The sequence below is a fragment of the Salvelinus fontinalis genome, chromosome 2, assembly GCF_029448725.1.
Source record: "Salvelinus fontinalis isolate EN_2023a chromosome 2, ASM2944872v1, whole genome shotgun sequence".
Taxonomy (NCBI): Eukaryota; Metazoa; Chordata; class Actinopteri; order Salmoniformes; family Salmonidae; genus Salvelinus; species Salvelinus fontinalis.
In genome coordinates, this window is record NC_074666.1 from 59,318,267 (window position 1) to 59,336,352 (window position 18,086).

General features: G+C 40.6%; 1 protein-coding gene across 4 annotated transcripts in view; it reads left to right on the top strand.

Annotated features, from left to right (window-relative positions):
- Positions 1–18,086, top strand: part of LOC129822175 (myotubularin-related protein 4-like) — a 145,118-nt gene that overhangs the window by 76,516 nt on the left and 50,516 nt on the right. The window contains exons 4-5 of one of the 4 annotated variants that reach the window (XM_055880243.1): positions 3,141–3,330; positions 3,461–3,541. The exons of 2 other annotated variants lie outside the window; for them this stretch is intronic. The gene's annotated coding sequence lies outside the window, so the exon portion shown is untranslated. The remainder of the gene's footprint in view (positions 1–3,140; positions 3,331–3,460; positions 3,542–18,086) is intronic. One more of the 4 variants, XM_055880251.1, reaches the window with a different exon arrangement.

Genomic DNA, 18,086 nt, shown 5'->3' on the forward strand with positions numbered 1-18,086 from the left:
CAACACCAGTAGCCATCACCAATTCGGCTAAACTAAGATATTTATAGCCCCTAACCAACAAAAAAACTCATTAGATGACAGTCTGATAACATATTTATGGTATGGGATAGGTTTTGTTAGAAAAAAGTGCATATTTCAGGTATATGGCATAGTTTACAATTGCACCCACCGTCACAAATGGACTAGAATAATTACAATGAGCAACGTGTTTACCTAACTACTAATCATCAAACATTTCGTAAAAATACACAGCATACACGAATCGAAAGACACAGATCCTGTGAATACAGACAATATTTCAGATTTTCTAAGTGTCTTACAGCGAAAACACAATAAATCGTTATATTAGCTTAGCACATAGCAATTAGCAGCCCAGCATTGATTCTAGCCAAAGTGAGCGATAAAAGTCAACATCGCCAAAAGATATTAATTTTTTCACTAACCTTCTCAGAATTCTTCCGATGACACTCCTGTAACATCACATTACAACATGCATATACAGTTTGATCGAAAATGTTTATATTTAGCCACCAAAATCATGGTTAGACAATGTGAAATGTAGACAAGCTGGTAAAGAAAAAGTCCTTGCGCCACTTAGACAGTGATCTACTCTTATACATAAATACTCATAAACGTGACTAAAAAATATAGGGTGGACAGGGATTGATAGACAATTTAATTCTTAATACAATTGCGTTATTACATTTTTTAATTTATCCTTACTTTTCAATACAGTTTGCGCCAAGCGAAGCTACGTCAAAAAACATGGCGTCCTAAGCCACTAAAATGTTTCGACAGAAACACGATTTATCATAATAAAAATGTCCTACCTTGAGCTGTTCTTCCATCAGTATCTTGGGCAAAGGATCCTTTCTTGGGAGAAATCGTCTTTTGGTGGAAAGCTGTCCTCTTGCCATGTGGAAATGTCAACTGCGTTCGGGATGAACTGAAAAGCATGCCCAACTTTTCACATCGTTGCAAAAATAAATGTCCCAAAATCGCACTAAACAGATATAAATTGCTATAAAACGCTTTAAATTAACTACCTTATGATGTTTTTAACTCCCATAACGAGTAGAAACATGACCCGAGTAATATTACCCCCTTCACTAATGCTTGGAAAAGGTGCGGGCCGGTGTCCTCTAGGCGCATGACGCAGCTCCAAAAGAATGACTAGCTTCAGGGTTTTTTCATTTGTGGGGCCTGTGAACGCGCAATCGACCCCATTGGAATCGTCATCACGTAAAGGCATCCAGGGGAAGACGTAAGAAGTGTCCGTATAGTCATAGCAACGACAGTGCCCTTTTAACTGACTTCAGAAGAGTGGCCAACATTTCTCAAATCTGACTCCATGTCAGGGAAATTGCTGTAGAATGGGCTCTGTTCCACTTAGAGACAAAATTTCAACTCCTATAGAAACTATAGACTGTTTTCTATCCAATAATAATAATAATATGCATATTGTACGATCAAGGATTTTGTGGGAAGCCGTTTCAAAAATTAGCCAAATTAGCATAAATAGTCTAAACAGCGCCCCCATCCCCAACAGGTTAAGATGGAAAGAAATTCCACAAATTAACTTTTAACAAGGCACACATGTTAAATGAGAGAATGCCAAGAGTATGCAAAGCTGTCATCAAGGCAAAGGGTACTTTGAAGATTCTCAAATATAAAATATATTTAGAATTGTTTAACACATGTTTGGTTACTACTTGATTCCATGGGTTATTAGAATGTAAAAAAACTGGAATGAGTAGGTGTGTCCAAGCTTTTGACTGGTGCTGTATAACTGGGGAAGGGTATTAAACAATTTCTAGAGTACAGGGGTCTTCATCATTTGGAAATGGAAAACATATGGAACTACCTAGACTCTGCCTAGAGCTGGCCATCCAGTTTGGTTGCTGTAAACTATCCTTCCAGACTCACATTAAACATGTCCAATTGGATGCAGTCTATCACAGTGCCATCCGTTTTGTCACCAAAGCCCCATATACTACCCACCACTGCGACCTGTATGCTCTCATTGGCTGGCCCTCGCTTCATACTCGTCGCCAAACCCACTGGCTCCAGGTCATCTACAAGTCTCTGCTAGGTAAAGCCCCGTCTTATTTCAGCTCACTGGTCACCATAGCAGCACCCACCCGTAGCACGCACTCCAGCAGGTATATCTCACTGGTCACCCCCAAAGCCAATTCTTCCTTTGGCCGCCTCTCCTTCCAGTTCTCTGCTGCCAATGACTGGAACGAACTGCAAAAATCTCTGAATCTGGAGACTCTTACCTCCCTCACTAGCTTTAAGCACCAGCTGTCAGAGCAGCTCACAGATCACTGCACCTGTATATAGCTCATCTGTAAATAGCTCATCCAATCTACCTCATCCCCATACTGTATTTATTTATTTATCTTGCTCCTTTGCATCCCAGTATCTCTACTTGCACATTCATCTTCTGCACATCCTACCATTCCAGTGTTTAATTGCTATATTGTAATTCCTTCGCCACCATGGCCTATTTATTGCCTTACCTCTCTTATCCTTCCTCATTTGCACATGCTGTATATAGATTTTTCTACTGTGTTATTGATTGTATGTTTGTTTATTCCATGTGTAACTATATGTTGTTGTATGTGTCGAACTGCTTTGCTTTATCTTGGCCAGGTCGCAGTTGCAAATGAGAACTTGTTCTCAACTAGCCTACCTGGTTAAATAAAGGTGAAATAAAAAATATAATAAAAAAGGACCTTCGTCAGGGAGGTGACCAATGACCACTCTGAACTACAGAATTCCTTGGCTGAAATGGGAGAACCTGCCAGAAGGACAAGTCTCTACAGCACTTCATCAATCTGGGCTTTTTGGGAGAGTGGCGAGACAGAAGCCACTCCTGAGAAAAAGGCACATGACAGCATGCCTGGAGTTTGCAAAAAGTCACATGAAAGACTCAGATCATAAGGCAAAAGATTATGTGGTCTGATTAGACAAACATGTTACTCTTTGGGTTCTTGTATAATGGCGCCGTAAGGGATGGCTGCCGTTTTTCGGGATACTAACCAACTATGCTATTTTGTTTGTTTTTTCGTGTTGTTTGTAACTTATTATTTTACTTATTTTTTTCATAATGTTGCTGCTACCGTCTCCTATGACAGAAAAGAGCTTCTGGACATCTAAACAGCGATTACTCACCTCGAACCGGACAAAGATTTTTTTAACCAGTCCGACGCAAAGGATACACTGCTTTCTCCAGACCAGGCCCAAATCCCCCAAATCATTTGCGTGAATAAAAGACGGAGAAAAAGGGGGTGGAGGTCGGGCTGCCATCTGAGAATTCGTAGGCGAGTGAGTAAACCTCCACTACCATCCGTACTACTGGCCAACGTGTAATCATTGGAAAATAAAATGGATGATCTACGATTAAGACTATCCTATCAATGGGACATTTAAAACTGTAATATCTTATGTTTCACAGAGACGTGGCTGAACGACGACACGGATACTAAAGAGCTGGCTGGATATTCCGTGCGTCGACAGGACAGGGAAGCTACGTCTGGTAAGACGAGGGGCGGGGGTGTGTGTCTTTGTAAATAACAGGGGGTGCGATTTCTAATATTAAAGGTCTCAAGGTATTGCTCATCTGAGGTAGAGTACCTCATGATAAGCTGTAGACCACACTATCTACGAAGAGAGTTCTGATCTATATTATTCGTAGCCGTCTATTTACCACCACAAACCGATGCTGGCACTAAGACCACACGCAATGAGCTGTATAAGGCCATAAGCAAGCAAGAAAATGCACACCCAGAAGCGGCGCTCCTTGTGGCCGAGGACTTTAATGCAGGTCAACATAAATACATTTTACCAAGTTTCTACCAGCATGTCACATTTGCAATCAGAGGGGAAAAAAACTCTAGACCACCTTTACTCCACACACAGAGATACAAAGCTCTCCTTCGCCCTCCATTTGGCAAATCTGACCATTATTCTATCCACCTGATTCCGGCTTACAAGCCGAAACTCAAGCAGGAAGTACCAGTGACTTGCTCAATACGGAAGTGGTCGTATAACGCGGATGCTACGCTACAGAACTGTTTTGCCAGCACAGACTGGAATATGTTCCGGAATTCATCCAATGGCATTGAGGAGTATACCATTTCAGTCACCGGCATCATCAATAAGTGCATCGACGACGTCGTCCCCACAGTGACTGTACATACATATCCCAACCAGAAGCCATGGATTACAAGGAACATCCGCATCGAGCTAAAGGCTAGAGCTGCCGCTTTCAAGGAGCAGGACACTAATCCGGATGCTTATAAGAAATCCCGCTACACCCTCAGACAAACAATTCCACAGGCAAAGCGTCAATACAGGTCTAAGATTGAATCCTACTACACCGGCTCTGACACTTGTCGGATGTGGCAGGGCTTGAAAACTATTACGGATTACAAAGGGAAACCCAGCCACGAGCTGCACAGTGATGCGAGCCTACCAGACGAGCTAAATGCCTTTTATGCTTGCTTCGAGGCAAGCACCACTGAAGCATGCATGAGAGCATCAGCCATTCCACACACATCGGTAGCCAATGTGTGCAACATTCACAAAGCCTCGGTCATTTTCAACCTCTCCCTACCGAGTCTTTAATAACTACATGTTTCAAGCAGACCATCATAGTCCCTGTGCCCAAGAAAGCGAAAGTAACCTGCCTAAGTGACTATCGCCCGGTTACACTCACGTCGGTAGCCATGAAGTGCTTTGAAAGGCTGGCCATGGCTCACATCAACACCATCATCCCGGGAACCCTAGACCCACTCCAATTTGCATACCGCCCCAACAGATCCACAGATGACGCAATCTAAATCGCACTACACACTGTCCTTTCCCACCTTGACAAAAGGAACACCTATGTGAGAATGTTGGTCATTGACTACAGCTCAGCATTCAACACCATTGTGCCCACTAAGCTCATCACTAAGCTAAGGACCCTGGGACTAAACACCTCCCTCTGCAACACTTTCCCCCTCAGGAGACTGAAAAGATTTGGCATGGGTCCCCAGATCCTCAAAGTTCTACAGCTGCACCATCGAGAGCATCCTGACCGGTTGCATCACCGCCTGGTATGGCAACTGCTTGGCATCTGACCGTAAGGCGCTACAGAGGGTAGAGCGTACGGCCCAGGTCATCACTGGTGCCAAGCTTCCTACCATCCAGGACCTATATACTAGGCGGTGTCAGACCAAGAACCAAAAAATTGTCAAAGACTTCAGACTTTTTTCAGACAAAGACTTCCAAGTCATATGTTCTCTCTGCTACCGCACGGCAAGCGGTGCCAGAGTGCCAACTCTAGGGCCAAAAGTCTGCTTAACAGCTTCTACCCCCAAGCCATAAGACTGCTGAACAATTAATCAAATGGCCACCCAGACTATTTACATTGACACACCCCCCTCCTCCGTTTGTTTTTACCCTGCAGCTACTCGCTGTTTATTCTTTATGCATAGTCACTCTATCCCTACCTACATGTACAAAATAACCAGACTAACCTGTACCCCCGCACATTGATTCGGTACCGGTAACCCCTGTATATAGCCTTGTTATTTTAATTTTATTATACCCTGCTCAAAAAAATAAAGGGAACACTTAAACGACACAATGTAACTCCAAGTCAATCACACTTCTGTGAAATCAAACTGTCCACTTAGGAACCAACACTGATTGACAATAAATTTCACATGCTGTTGTGCAAATGGAATAGACAAAAGGTGGAAATTATAGGCAATTAGCAAGACACCCCCAATAAAGGAGTGATTCTGCAGGTGGTGACCACAGACCACTTCTCAGTTCCTATGCTTCCTGGCTGATGTTTTGGTCACTTTTGAATGCTGGCGGTGCTCTCACTCTAGTGGTAGCATGAGACGGAGTCTACAACCCACACAAGTGGCTCAGGTAGTGCAGCTCATCCAGGATGGCACATCAATGCGAGCTGTGGCAAGAAGGTTTGCTGTGTCTGTCAGCGTAGTGTCCAGAGCATGGAGGCTCTACCAGGAGACAGGCCAGTACATCAGGAGACATGGAGGAGGCCGTAGGAGGGCAACAACCCAGCAGCAGGACCGCTACCTCCGCCTTTGTGCAAGGAGGAGAACTGCCAGTGCCCTGGAAAATGACCTCCAGCAGGCCTTAGGCATTAGAAGAAGACAAATAGAATCCATCAAACGCATTTTGTCACGTTCTGACCTTTATTTCCTTTGTTTTTGTCTTTATTTAGTATGGTCAGGGCGTGAGTTGGGGTGGGCAGTCTGTTTGTTTATCTATGTTTTTCTATTTCTGTGTTTGGCCTGATATGGTTCTCAATCAGAGGCAGGTGTTAGTCATTGTCTCTGATTGGGAACCATATTTAGGTAGCCTGTTTTGTGTTGGGTTTTTGGTGGGTGGTTGTTTTCAGTCTTTGTGTGTCTGCACCAGATAGAACTGTTTTGGTTGTCACTTTTGTTGTTTTGTATTTTGTGTGTTCACCTTTATTAAAGTAAGATGAACAATTACCACGCTGCGCATTGGTCCTCCAATCCTTCTAACTTATCCTCCTCAGACGAGGAAGACGACAGCCGTTACACATTTGGTGTATCATCATAGTGGACTCTATCTTATTGTCAAACTCGCTCAGGTGGAACAAACAACAAACTTAAAACTTGTGCCTTTTTAAGTGTTGAATTGAATGTCATTGAGAAAACAGAAAGGTGTCATTTGTATTGTATTTTTAATGTATTTATTTCAGCAAACATCCTATCTGTAATCTGATTACAATATTTTTGCTGGTAACATAACCGATTACTGTTTTTTTTACAGTGCCTTCAGAAAGTATTCACACCCCTTGACTTTTTCACTGTCACTGACCTACACACAATACCCCTTAATGTCAAAGTGGAATTCTGTTTTTCAAAATGTTTTCATATTAATTAAAAACTGAAATGTCTCAAGTCGATAAGTATTCAACCCCTTTTTATGGCAAGTTTAATTAAGTTCAGGACCAAAAATGTGCTTAACAAGTCACATAATAAGTTGCATGGACTCACTTTGTGTGCAATAACAGTGTTTAACATGATTTTTGAATGACTCATCTCTGTACCCCACACATACAATTATCTGTAAGGTCACTCAGTCGAGCAGTGAGTTTCAAACACAGATTCAACCACAAAGACCAGGGAGTTTCTCCAATGCTCAGGGATTTCCACATGAGTCATGGTGACTTTAAAAGAGTTACATAGTTTAATGGCTGTGATAGGAGAAAACTGAGTCTGAATCAACAACATTGTAGTTACTTCACAATACTAACCTAATTTACAGAATGAAAAGAAGTAAGCCTGTACACAATAAAAAATATTCAAAAACATGCATCCTGTTTGCAACAAGGCACTAAAGTAATACTGCAAAAAATGTGGCAAAGCAATTCACTTTTGTCCTGAATGTAAGTACCACTCTCCATATTTCCAAGCATAGTGCTGGCTACATCATGTTATGGGTATACTTGTAATCACTTAAGGACTGGGGAGTTTTCAGGATAAAAAAGATACGGAATGGAGCTAACCGCAAGCAAAATCTTAAAGGAAAACCTGGTTCAGCCTGTTTTCCACCAGACACTGGGAGATGAATTCATCTTACAGCAGGACAATAACGGACCGGAATTGAATACGAGCCATGTGTGTAGCTTCTAATAAAGAGTGCCGGGCTACACAATGGATAGTGATACTCCTACTGCTCGGTGGTTCTGTGGGTCTGTCTAACTGCTTTGTGGTTGGTTGAGAAAATGGGTGTGTGCCCATGTCATACAGACATTTGGGCTGGCTAAATAAAGTGCTGTGTCTGTCTAATTTGTTTCCCCACAGCTGTCACACAAGAGGATCATCATAGACATTTTGTTTCATTCAAGTCCACCCTCCCTCCTTTAGGCATCCATTTAGTCGCTCTCTCTCTTCCTTATCCCTCCCATCTGTTATCATCGCCACTCTCTTGCTCTCTCTCGCTTGCTCTCTCTTTCATGCGCTCTCCATCCCTCTCTCTCTGTTTCACTCTCTGTTTCACAGTAATTTGCATGATCATACCACACTGCCAGCGGAGTTATAACTTGAACAATTCTTTGTTAGTTTTCAATTGTACAATTGAATCTCCCCGTACATAAAAACCACGAAAGACTGCCGGAAAGGCTTGAACGAAAGATTGTCATTTTTATAACTCACACGGTGAAGAACGTAGCCTACTGCAGGCTTTTTCAAATTCGGCACACAGAAATTAGAGGTCATGAGTAACTTGGTCAAAAAGAATGGCACCGATTGGCTTATAGGTGGTGCTGTTATAAGAAGTTTCACTTAAATTATCATGTCCGCCGCCCTATTTGACCTACAGACTTGAACATTTGTATGTAGGTGTCTTTCCTCCTGCTGAACAAATTTGCCTGAAGGACCCATAAGGTTGACAGAATAGATTATTGATAAATAAGAAAATCTGATTTTATGTGTCCATTTAAATCCTTTTTAAATCCACTTCTCAATGGCCTATCAACTTGAAACGTTTTACTGTCATCAGACATTACCATAATGAACCATGTTAAGTTTGGCATTGATATCTTAAAAAATAAGGACACTATTAACAATTCACATTTTGACTGTAACGCTAATGCTTAAAGGTCCTGAACAGTGAAAATCATGTTTTTCATGAAATCGAATGATATTTGGATGAAACCAGTTCAAAGTAGGATAACTCAAGTATAACACATTTCTGTAGCTGGTACATTGATAAAGTTTGATAATAAAGTTACTTGTCCCCTCCCCCTGTGTCAAACACTTGGATTCAGGGGGCAGGCATTACCAAGGATTACACTAATGGTAGGGTCTTATCATAAGGGTCTTATCATCTTTACTTAAAACGGTCATCCCATGCTCCTACACCTTACTTTAGCTGTATTTACAAACCGTAAGATAGCTACTAGGAGAACGTTCGACCAAAGATATTGGTAACCATTCATCTGTGTTGTGACTGATAGCTAGCAAGCTACTTACCAGCATGCCGGCAAAAGCACTCTGTGTTGTGACTGGGTGTATAGTAGTGTTAATTTAATGTTACACTATTTTCCGAAGAATGAAGACATCCGACAGCAGTGGCTGCTATTTATTTTGGCGGACAGGCTGCACCGAAAATTACAATCATGTTACGCGTCTGCAGTGCACATTCCGTGCCAAGTTGCTTTATTGGGGAGAACATTCAATGGGTCTTACTAGGAAGCTAATTCGGAAGACGCCATCATTAACAGTGTTTGTAAGTATCAGTGTTTGATGAATCTGACACAGTAGCCAACAGTTTGGGGTGATCGGGGGGCTAACGTTAGATAATGCAAGTGTTAGATAATGCAACTGTGGCTGCTTTGACGGTATATTTTTTGTAACACACCTGATAGTCACTATATGGGTTTTGATCTTCCATCCCTAAGCCCCCTACATTGAGTCTGAGAACTTCCAGCACACAGCTGGAACGAAGGAATGTTGTCCCCAAAAGTTTTTTTCCCTTTAACATCTCCTTTTGTCTTCCCACTATTATCAAGCAGTAATGATACACATTTTAGACAATTCAACCTTTATCTGCACAGCTTCCCAGGCAACCATCACAGCAGGAATGATGTGATACAAAATCAACTTTAAGTCATAGTTATTCATTTAAAATCTGGATCAATTGAGTATTTCAGGCACAGAAACATTTCCAAATACAAACATTGAAAAGTTTCACAAAAGTGCACGACCAAAGTTAGCAAATTTCAAATTGAGTACTTCCAAAATAACAGAAAATACATTGTAGAATGAGTAGATCACCTCATCAACAAATGGATAGCATCATGACAAATAAAAGGAAAATCACTACCCATTTAACAAACATTTCCCTTTTCAGAAACATTACAGGCTCCGTAGACAGGCTCCTGGATCTCCTCTTCAACATGGTCACCCTTGATCCAGTGCCGTATGTGGGGAAACTGTGCAAGCTGTCCATCCCAGGACCCTTGTCTGCCTAGTGTGAGAGGCCTGACAAAGAGCAGGCCATAGCTAGATTTTTCTCTGACTTCTATCTTGGGGGTGACTGAAGCCTGCTTGATTGAAGCGGGGTACATGGGTCCTCCTGTTCTCTCGCTGTCCTCCCCATGAATTTCTGTAGTTGGTTGTATTTCCTCAAGCCTAAGTAATTCACTGTTACGTGATACAGTATACCACATTTTGTTACATTGTATTGTTTTTTTCAAGCATTTGGACAGGAGATGAGGGTTACAAATTGTACGAATCAATGGTTCCTGCATACTGTAGGGTGGCTGGGTGCCTATATTAGGCTTATGGCTCTAATTATTATTTTTTATATTGTCAAATGGTGTCTCACCATTATTTCTCACCTTTATTTTTCATAAGTGTTCATGTTGATCAATATTTTGGCTAAGCTGGCCTTTAGTAAATTATCAAATAAATGTCTGCTCAATGCATACAATTCTGAACATATTGTCATGTATAATGCAGAGGGAACCAATAAATGATCCAGTACAGTTATTGTATACTGTTTTCATGTACATTACCTTATGTCTAAGCTTCTAAGATGACTCAGACTTCATGTGAAGTATATCAGTGAACTGTATTCTGTAATTATACTGTACAAAAATATTAACGCAGCATGCTACAATTTCAACGATTTTACTGAATTACAGTTCATATAAGGAAATCAGTTAATTTAAATTAATAAATTAGGCCCTAATCTATGGATTTCACATGTCTGGGCAGGGGTGCAGCCATGGGTGGGCCTGGGAGGGCATATATTGAAGCAACATCTCAAGACATCAGTCAGGAAGTTAAAGCTTGGTCGCAAATGGGTCTTTCAAAGGGACAATGACCCCAAGCATACTTCCAAAGTTGTGGCAAAATGGCTTGAGGACAACAAAGTCAAGGTATTGGAGTGGCCATCACAAAGCCCTGACCTCAATCTTATAGAACATTTGTTGGCAGAACTGAAAAAGGGGGAGGCCTGCAAGGAGGCCTACAAACCTGATTCAGGTACACCAGCTCTGTCAGGAGGAATGGGCCAAAATTCACCCAACTTATTGTGGGAAGCTTGTGGAAGGCTACCCAAAATGTTTGACCCAAGTTAAACAATTTAAAGACAATGCTACCAAATACTAATTGAGTGTATGTAAACTTCTGACCCACTGGGAATGTGATGAAAGAAATACAAACTGAAATAAATCATTCTCTCTACTATTATTCTGACATTTCACATCCTTAAAATAAAGTGTTGATCCTAACTGACCAAAGACAGGGAATTTTTACTAGGATAAAATGTCAGGAATTGTGAAAAACTGAGTTTAAATGTATTTGGCTAAGGTGTATGTAAACTTCCAACTTCAACTGTACCAGTAGATGCATATTAGCACATACGCTAATGTAGCATGTTCTTAGCGTGGAACACACACAACTGATCAATGGACTATGTTCGGGAAGAGCATTAATAAGATTATCATATGAAAGACCAGACCAGAGACCAGGATATAAAGTTTAAATGCTAATGCCGGCTTGTTTATTTTAAGAAAGTCGTTTGTAGTTATCTAAAAATAAGATTTTTAATTCACAATGTTCTCAAATAAATATTCACACTAATAAAATACCCTGGGTTAAATAATATGTGGGTGCACCTGCCTAATTAAATATCTATAGTAATATCAAATATCACCAGATTAGTTCAATATAGAAATCAAAATGACATTCAAATACACATTCACAATTTCACAGTCTTACCACATATATGACCATTAAACACGGAGCTGTGCAGAATAGTGTATTCAAGTGTGCTTCAAGAGAGGTCCTTTTAAAGTGATATCTTCAGATATCTTTCTTTTGCATGCAATAGAAGATGTCGATCTCTCTGGGTAGGCTCGCCATCCAAGACTCAAACTCCAACAAAAAATCTGACCAATATATTGAATAAGCAGACCAACATTGAGCACGGTTACATGCACACAATAATATGAGTATTGTGGATAGTCAGATGAATATAATAGTATATTTAAAATGCTTTGCAAGAAGAACATTTTCCCTAATAATCCTGTTTACATCTGAAATCAGGCTACTTGATGGGACTTACTGTAAATAAATGCAATCGCCAGTCAAAATAAATGTTCTACCACAGTGACTATGATATTTTAGTTCATATAAAGTTTGTATTTGAAAACTATTTAAGTTTTTCCAAACTCACACAATGATTTGTACAACAAATACACAGATGGATCTAGAGTTTAAGCTGTTTACATGTTCTGATAATTTGAAAGATTGCTCTGAAAACCAGGTTGTACCAAAAGCAACATTCAGATACAATATTGTTCACTATAAAAAAAAGTACACTGAGTGTACAAAACATAAGGAACACCTGCTCTTTCCATGACATAGACTGACCAGGTGAGTCCAGGTGAAACCTATGATCTCTTATTGATGTCACGTGTATTTAAATCAGTGTAGATGAAGGGGAGGAGACAGGTTAAAGGATGATTTTTAAGCTGTGAGACATGGATTGTGTATGTGTGCCATTCAGAGGGGTGAATGGGCAAGACAAAGATTGAAGTGCCTTGGAACAGATTATGGTAGTAGGTGCCAGGCGCACCGGGTTGAGTGTCAATAACTGCAACACTACAGGATTTTTCACGCTCAACAGTTTCCCGTCTGTTTCAAAAATGGTCCACCCACAAAGGACACCCAGCCAACTTGACACTACTCTGCATTGGAGTCGACATGGGCCAGCATACCTGTGGAACGCTTTCGACACCTTGTAGAGGCCATGCCCTGACAAAGTGATGCTGTTCTGAGGGCAAAAGGGGGTGCAACTCAATATTAGGAAGGTGTTCCTAATGCTTTGTACACTCCGTGTATAATTACCTCGAAAGAAGTGCACGTAGCAATTAGCATAAATAGCACAATTTACTTAACATGGTAAAAGTTAGGATTGGCCCGCTAAAGATGCGCTAATACAGCAGCTTAATTTGTTATCCACAAACGCATTCAATCGTTCTCAGGACGAGAACGATGAATGGACCATCAATTATCAGCATTTCTCTTAAGATATATCTATGTTTAGCTCATTATTTCCAGCTTTATATCAGTTTTTTGACCTTCACGGACAATAGAAAATCTGTCTCAACATTGCATTGATTGAGTTGACATAGGCGGGACCTAATTGATTTGCGTACTTCTGATTGGTTAGGTCATTTCTCATAACTACAATGATATTTAACCATTACTTGACCTGGGTTACCCTAAAATATGCTAACAATAATTTTTCAATCGTATTTTCATGAACCATAGGACTTGGTTTGAGAACAGCTAACGGATTGGTCAAAGGATGGCTGAGTTAAATCAAAAATCGGATTTTACGTGTCCATTTAAAACACTGTAAATCCACTCAACAGTGGCAGATCAGCTTAAAACTTGTCATCGCTATCATGGACATCCATCCCTAAGGTCTACCACACTGAATTTGGTATTGATATCTATATATTTTTTTCTAAATGTTTTTTAAATGTCCAATCCCCCATATATTTTTTTGCAAATATATATATATTTCTATATATATATATCACACACACACACACACACACACACATACACACATACATACACACATAAATTAAATACATATATATATACACACCTTTTTTATTTCCTTTGTTACCCTTCCTTTATTACCCTCCAACCCTACCACCCCTCCCTCAATTGGAGAAAACTAGTGAACAACAACGCTTAGGCCTGTATTTCCAGCTTATACATAATATATATTGTTTTTAACTCTTGTCCTTCCTCTACACGCAATCTCTCCCATATATTTATGATGTCCATCCGATTTGATTTCCATTTGCCATATCTTTCAAACTGTACTCTTTCAAAAACAGTTCCTAACCTATATACTTTTTATGGGCACAGTATGTTTTACATTAGTTATCTTGTTGTTATTAGTCCAAACCTTCAGCTTCATTCAACCCCTCCCATCTATCGCTTAACACCATGCATATTGGATTTCTGTTTGCCATATATCTTTCAACTGTGCTGTGATGTTTCACAAAATCTCTGTTATCTGCAGGGTTAGCTCCAGGTAAATATTCCAATTCTTCAGCCATTCCTGGATGTGACCAAAAATAAGCTACATATGGACAGTACCAAAACAATTGATCTAATGGTTCTGCCTCTTTGCAGCAAAATCTGCAGAGCTGGGAATGTTGTATCCCCCATATAAATAACATTATGTTGGTTGCAAGAATTCTGTATAATATTTTACATTTAAATATTAAAAGTTTTGAATCCGGCGTCGTTTTGCGTATCAGTTCATATAAACCATGTGCCATGGAATCAAAAATCTCTTCCAAACTATTTTGCAATCTATATGGCACGGCTGTCAATTTTTTGGTCCTTAAATGAAACTGGTAAACTTTTTTACTTATCACAATTTTCTTTAACCAATAATGGTCTTTAATGCTGGGCCGACAGACAAGTTCCTTACTTTTTCCCCCTTCCACTTTCCTCTTCCATTATGTTTTAGTTAGCTGCATGTATGACATAACTCCACCAGTCATATTTATGATATAATTTACGAAGATTATAACGTTTTATTTTTTATAAAAAAGTATGTTTTTTTTATCAATTGGTATATTTGAGTTTAACCACACTATTTGTTGTATTATTTCTTCTGTCTTTTCTGGTGGATTAAATTGAAATGGATTGAAATGTATTAAACTTCGCTAAACTCTAAAAAGGCGATCAAAAAGGAGATGAATAAAAATGCAATTGCTAGCTCCATACTGTTACTGTCTTTATACCTATGGACAAAAAAATATATAGAAAGGTGAGCATGACTTTATATTTCCTCAATGTGTGACACTGACCGCGGGGCGTTATGGGATTGTTTTCGAAGTTAGAGCTGATTTTGAGAGAACCTCAAGCCCAATTTTCATTCAAAAATGAATTTTAGACTGTAATTTGGGAATTTCTTGAGGTGCTCTAAGTTGCTATTACAGTGCATTCGGAAAGTATTCAGACCCCTTGACTTTTTCCACATTTTGTTACATTACAGCCTTATTCTAAAGTTGATTAAATAGTTTTTTCCCCTAATCAAACTACACACAATAACCCATAATGACAAAGCAAAAACTATATTTTTTGAAATTGTTGAAATTTATTAAAAATAAATAACTGAAATATCACATTTACATAAGTATTCAGACCCTTTACTCACTACTTGTTGAAGCACCTTTGGCAGCGATTACAGTTTTGAGCTTGGCACACCTGTATTTGGGGAGTTTCTCCCATTCTTCTCTGTAGATCCTCTCAAGCTCTATCAGGTTGGATGGGGAAGGTCGCTGCATACTGTAGCCATTTTCAGGTCTCTCCAGAGATGTTCGATCGGGTTCAAGTTCTCGTGCTCTGGCTGGGCCACTCAAGGACATTCAGAGTGTCACGCCCTGGCCTTAGTATTCTTGGTTTTCTTTATTATTTTAGTTAGGTCAGGGTGTGACATGGGGAATGTTTGTGTTTTGTCTCGTTTTGGGTGGTTATATGGAAAAGGGGGTGTTGGGTTTAGTGTATGGGTTTGTGTTGAGTGAATGTTTCTAGGTATGTCTATGGTTGAGTGAATGTTTCTAGGTATGTCTATGGTTGCCTGAGTGGTTCTCAATCAGAGACAGATGTCTTTCATTTGTCGCTGATTGGGAGCCATATTTTAGGCAGCCATAGGCATCATGTGTTTGTTGGGTCATTGTCTAGGTCTGTGTCTGTGTCTAGGTTACATGTTTGCATTTTGTTCGGTTATAGCTTCACGGTCGCCTATTTGTTGTTTTGCTTCGTTCGTTCATCTCCTAAATAAAGAGAAGATGTATTTTTCACACGCTGCGCCTTGGTCCTCTCTCTCTCCCTTTGACGATCGTGACACAGAGACTTGTCCCGAAGCTACTCCTGCGTTGCCTTGGCTGTGTGCTTAGGGTCGTTGTCCCGTTGAAAGGTGAACCTTCGCCCCTAGTCTGAGGTCCTGAGCGCTTGGGAACCTTCAGTGCTGCAGAAATTCTATGGTACTCTTCCCCAGATCTGTGCCTCAACACAATCCTGTCTTGGAGCTCAACAGACAACTTTTTCGACCTCATGGCTTGGTTTTTGCATTGACATGAACTGTCAACTGTGGGACCTCAGGTGTGTGCCTTTCTAAACCATGTCCTATTAATTGATTTGACCACAGGTGGACTCCAATGAAGTTGTAGAAACATCTCAAGGATGATCAGTCAAAACAGGATGCACCTGAGCTCAATTTTTGAGTCTCATAGCAAAGGGTTTAAATACTTTAAAAATCTGTTTTCGCGTTGTCATTATGTAGAATGATAAGGACATGTTTATTTAATCAATTTTAGAATAAGGCTGTAACAAGAGGTCTGAATACTTTCCAAATGCACTGTATTTGCTTTTCTGGCATTGAGAAATAGGTGCTACCTACACGGACTTTAACTGGGTCTCACTGTAGGCGAATTACAGACATCCCCCAGTATAGCTAGCCTCTGCCACAGTAGTATCACAGTGGTGCTTTACAATCATCCATTTCACATACTGTATTGCTCTGCATTTCACCCCTCCCTTCTTCCACTCCTCTCTGGAGTGCCCCTCCCTCTCCAGTTGCCTAAAACCGGAAGTCACGACTCACAAACCACCAAGTCATAAAATATTTGTCACTGCATGGTCTTTTTCCTCCCTCTATCCATCTCTATCTCTTTCTCTAGGTCTCTCTTCCCTCTCTTTTTATCTGTACTGCCTGAGGCAGGATAGAGGGGAAAACGTGACACAGTATCTTCTGCTGCACTAGCCGGCCGTCTATGAGTCATACAACTCTATTTGGAGCAGAGCAGAACCACAGAGCCAGTTTGATGCAGCTCAGAGAGAGACTGTACAGGATGTTAACTATGACAATATCAGCAGAGCTAGAGCCAGTTTGATGCAGCTCAGAGAGAGACTGTAGTGGATGTTAACTATGACACTATCAGCAGAGCTAGAGCCAGTTTGATACAGCTCAGAGAGAGACTGTACAGGATGTTAACTATGACACTATCAGCAGAGCTAGAGCCAGTTTGATGCAGACCTGAGAAAGACGGCACAGCGTGTTAACTATGTATGACGCTTTCAGCGGGATGTGTTAGTTCCCTGCCTTCAACAGTGGAGTTGCAGTGGATTGCCTTCATCCACTCTTGCCTGGACAGTTAACGAGCGGTGCACATGATTTAGCCCCTGGAGGCTTCGTTAGTATTCTGATGATATTGTCTCTCCTTGTCATTTCAGTTTCTCATAATAAACAGTCAAACTCAGAGACCATGTTAGGAATATTACACCTCCCATAGAGAGAGAACCATACCCATAGTTTTATCTGTACAGCTCCTCCACTCATATTTAGGCCTACTACTGATGTCATCTGTGAGACCCCATCGACACTGCACCCCACCCTCTCTCCTGCACCTCTGCCAAGCCAAAGCTACCCAGGCACTTTCTTTTTGTGACAGATGAACAGCAACACAAACATTAGTAAAATATATGGGGCACAGGGCATACTATGGGGCACTGGTCTGGGCTGGTTCAAAGAGCTGGCCCGGGAGGGACAATGATAAAAAAACAAGTAAAGGTTATAATCTCCACCATGGAGGGAGCGTAGCCTAGTTAAACCAGACTGAACGCTGCCCTCACCATTCATTCAGTCTGGTGTTAACCAAGCTAGAGGGAGCGTGATCTGGGCCAGGCATCAGTGCCAGGTTCCATCCAGAGCCATCAGTAAGCCTCACGGCCTCTATCGATTTGTGATGCTTCCATTTGGAAGCCTGCATGCACCCTGTTTTTTAAATAGATTGTCCATTTCTTACATTTTCTGTGATCAAATTAAAAAAATTAAAAAAAGTTGCACACTCATCTCTCCTTGCTCTGATCCTTGTGCATTTCTCTGATCATTCATTTCACCAGAGAGAAGTGAGTTTGAGTAGATAATGAAATAAGTTTTATTTTTTATATAGACATTCATTTTGTAGTACC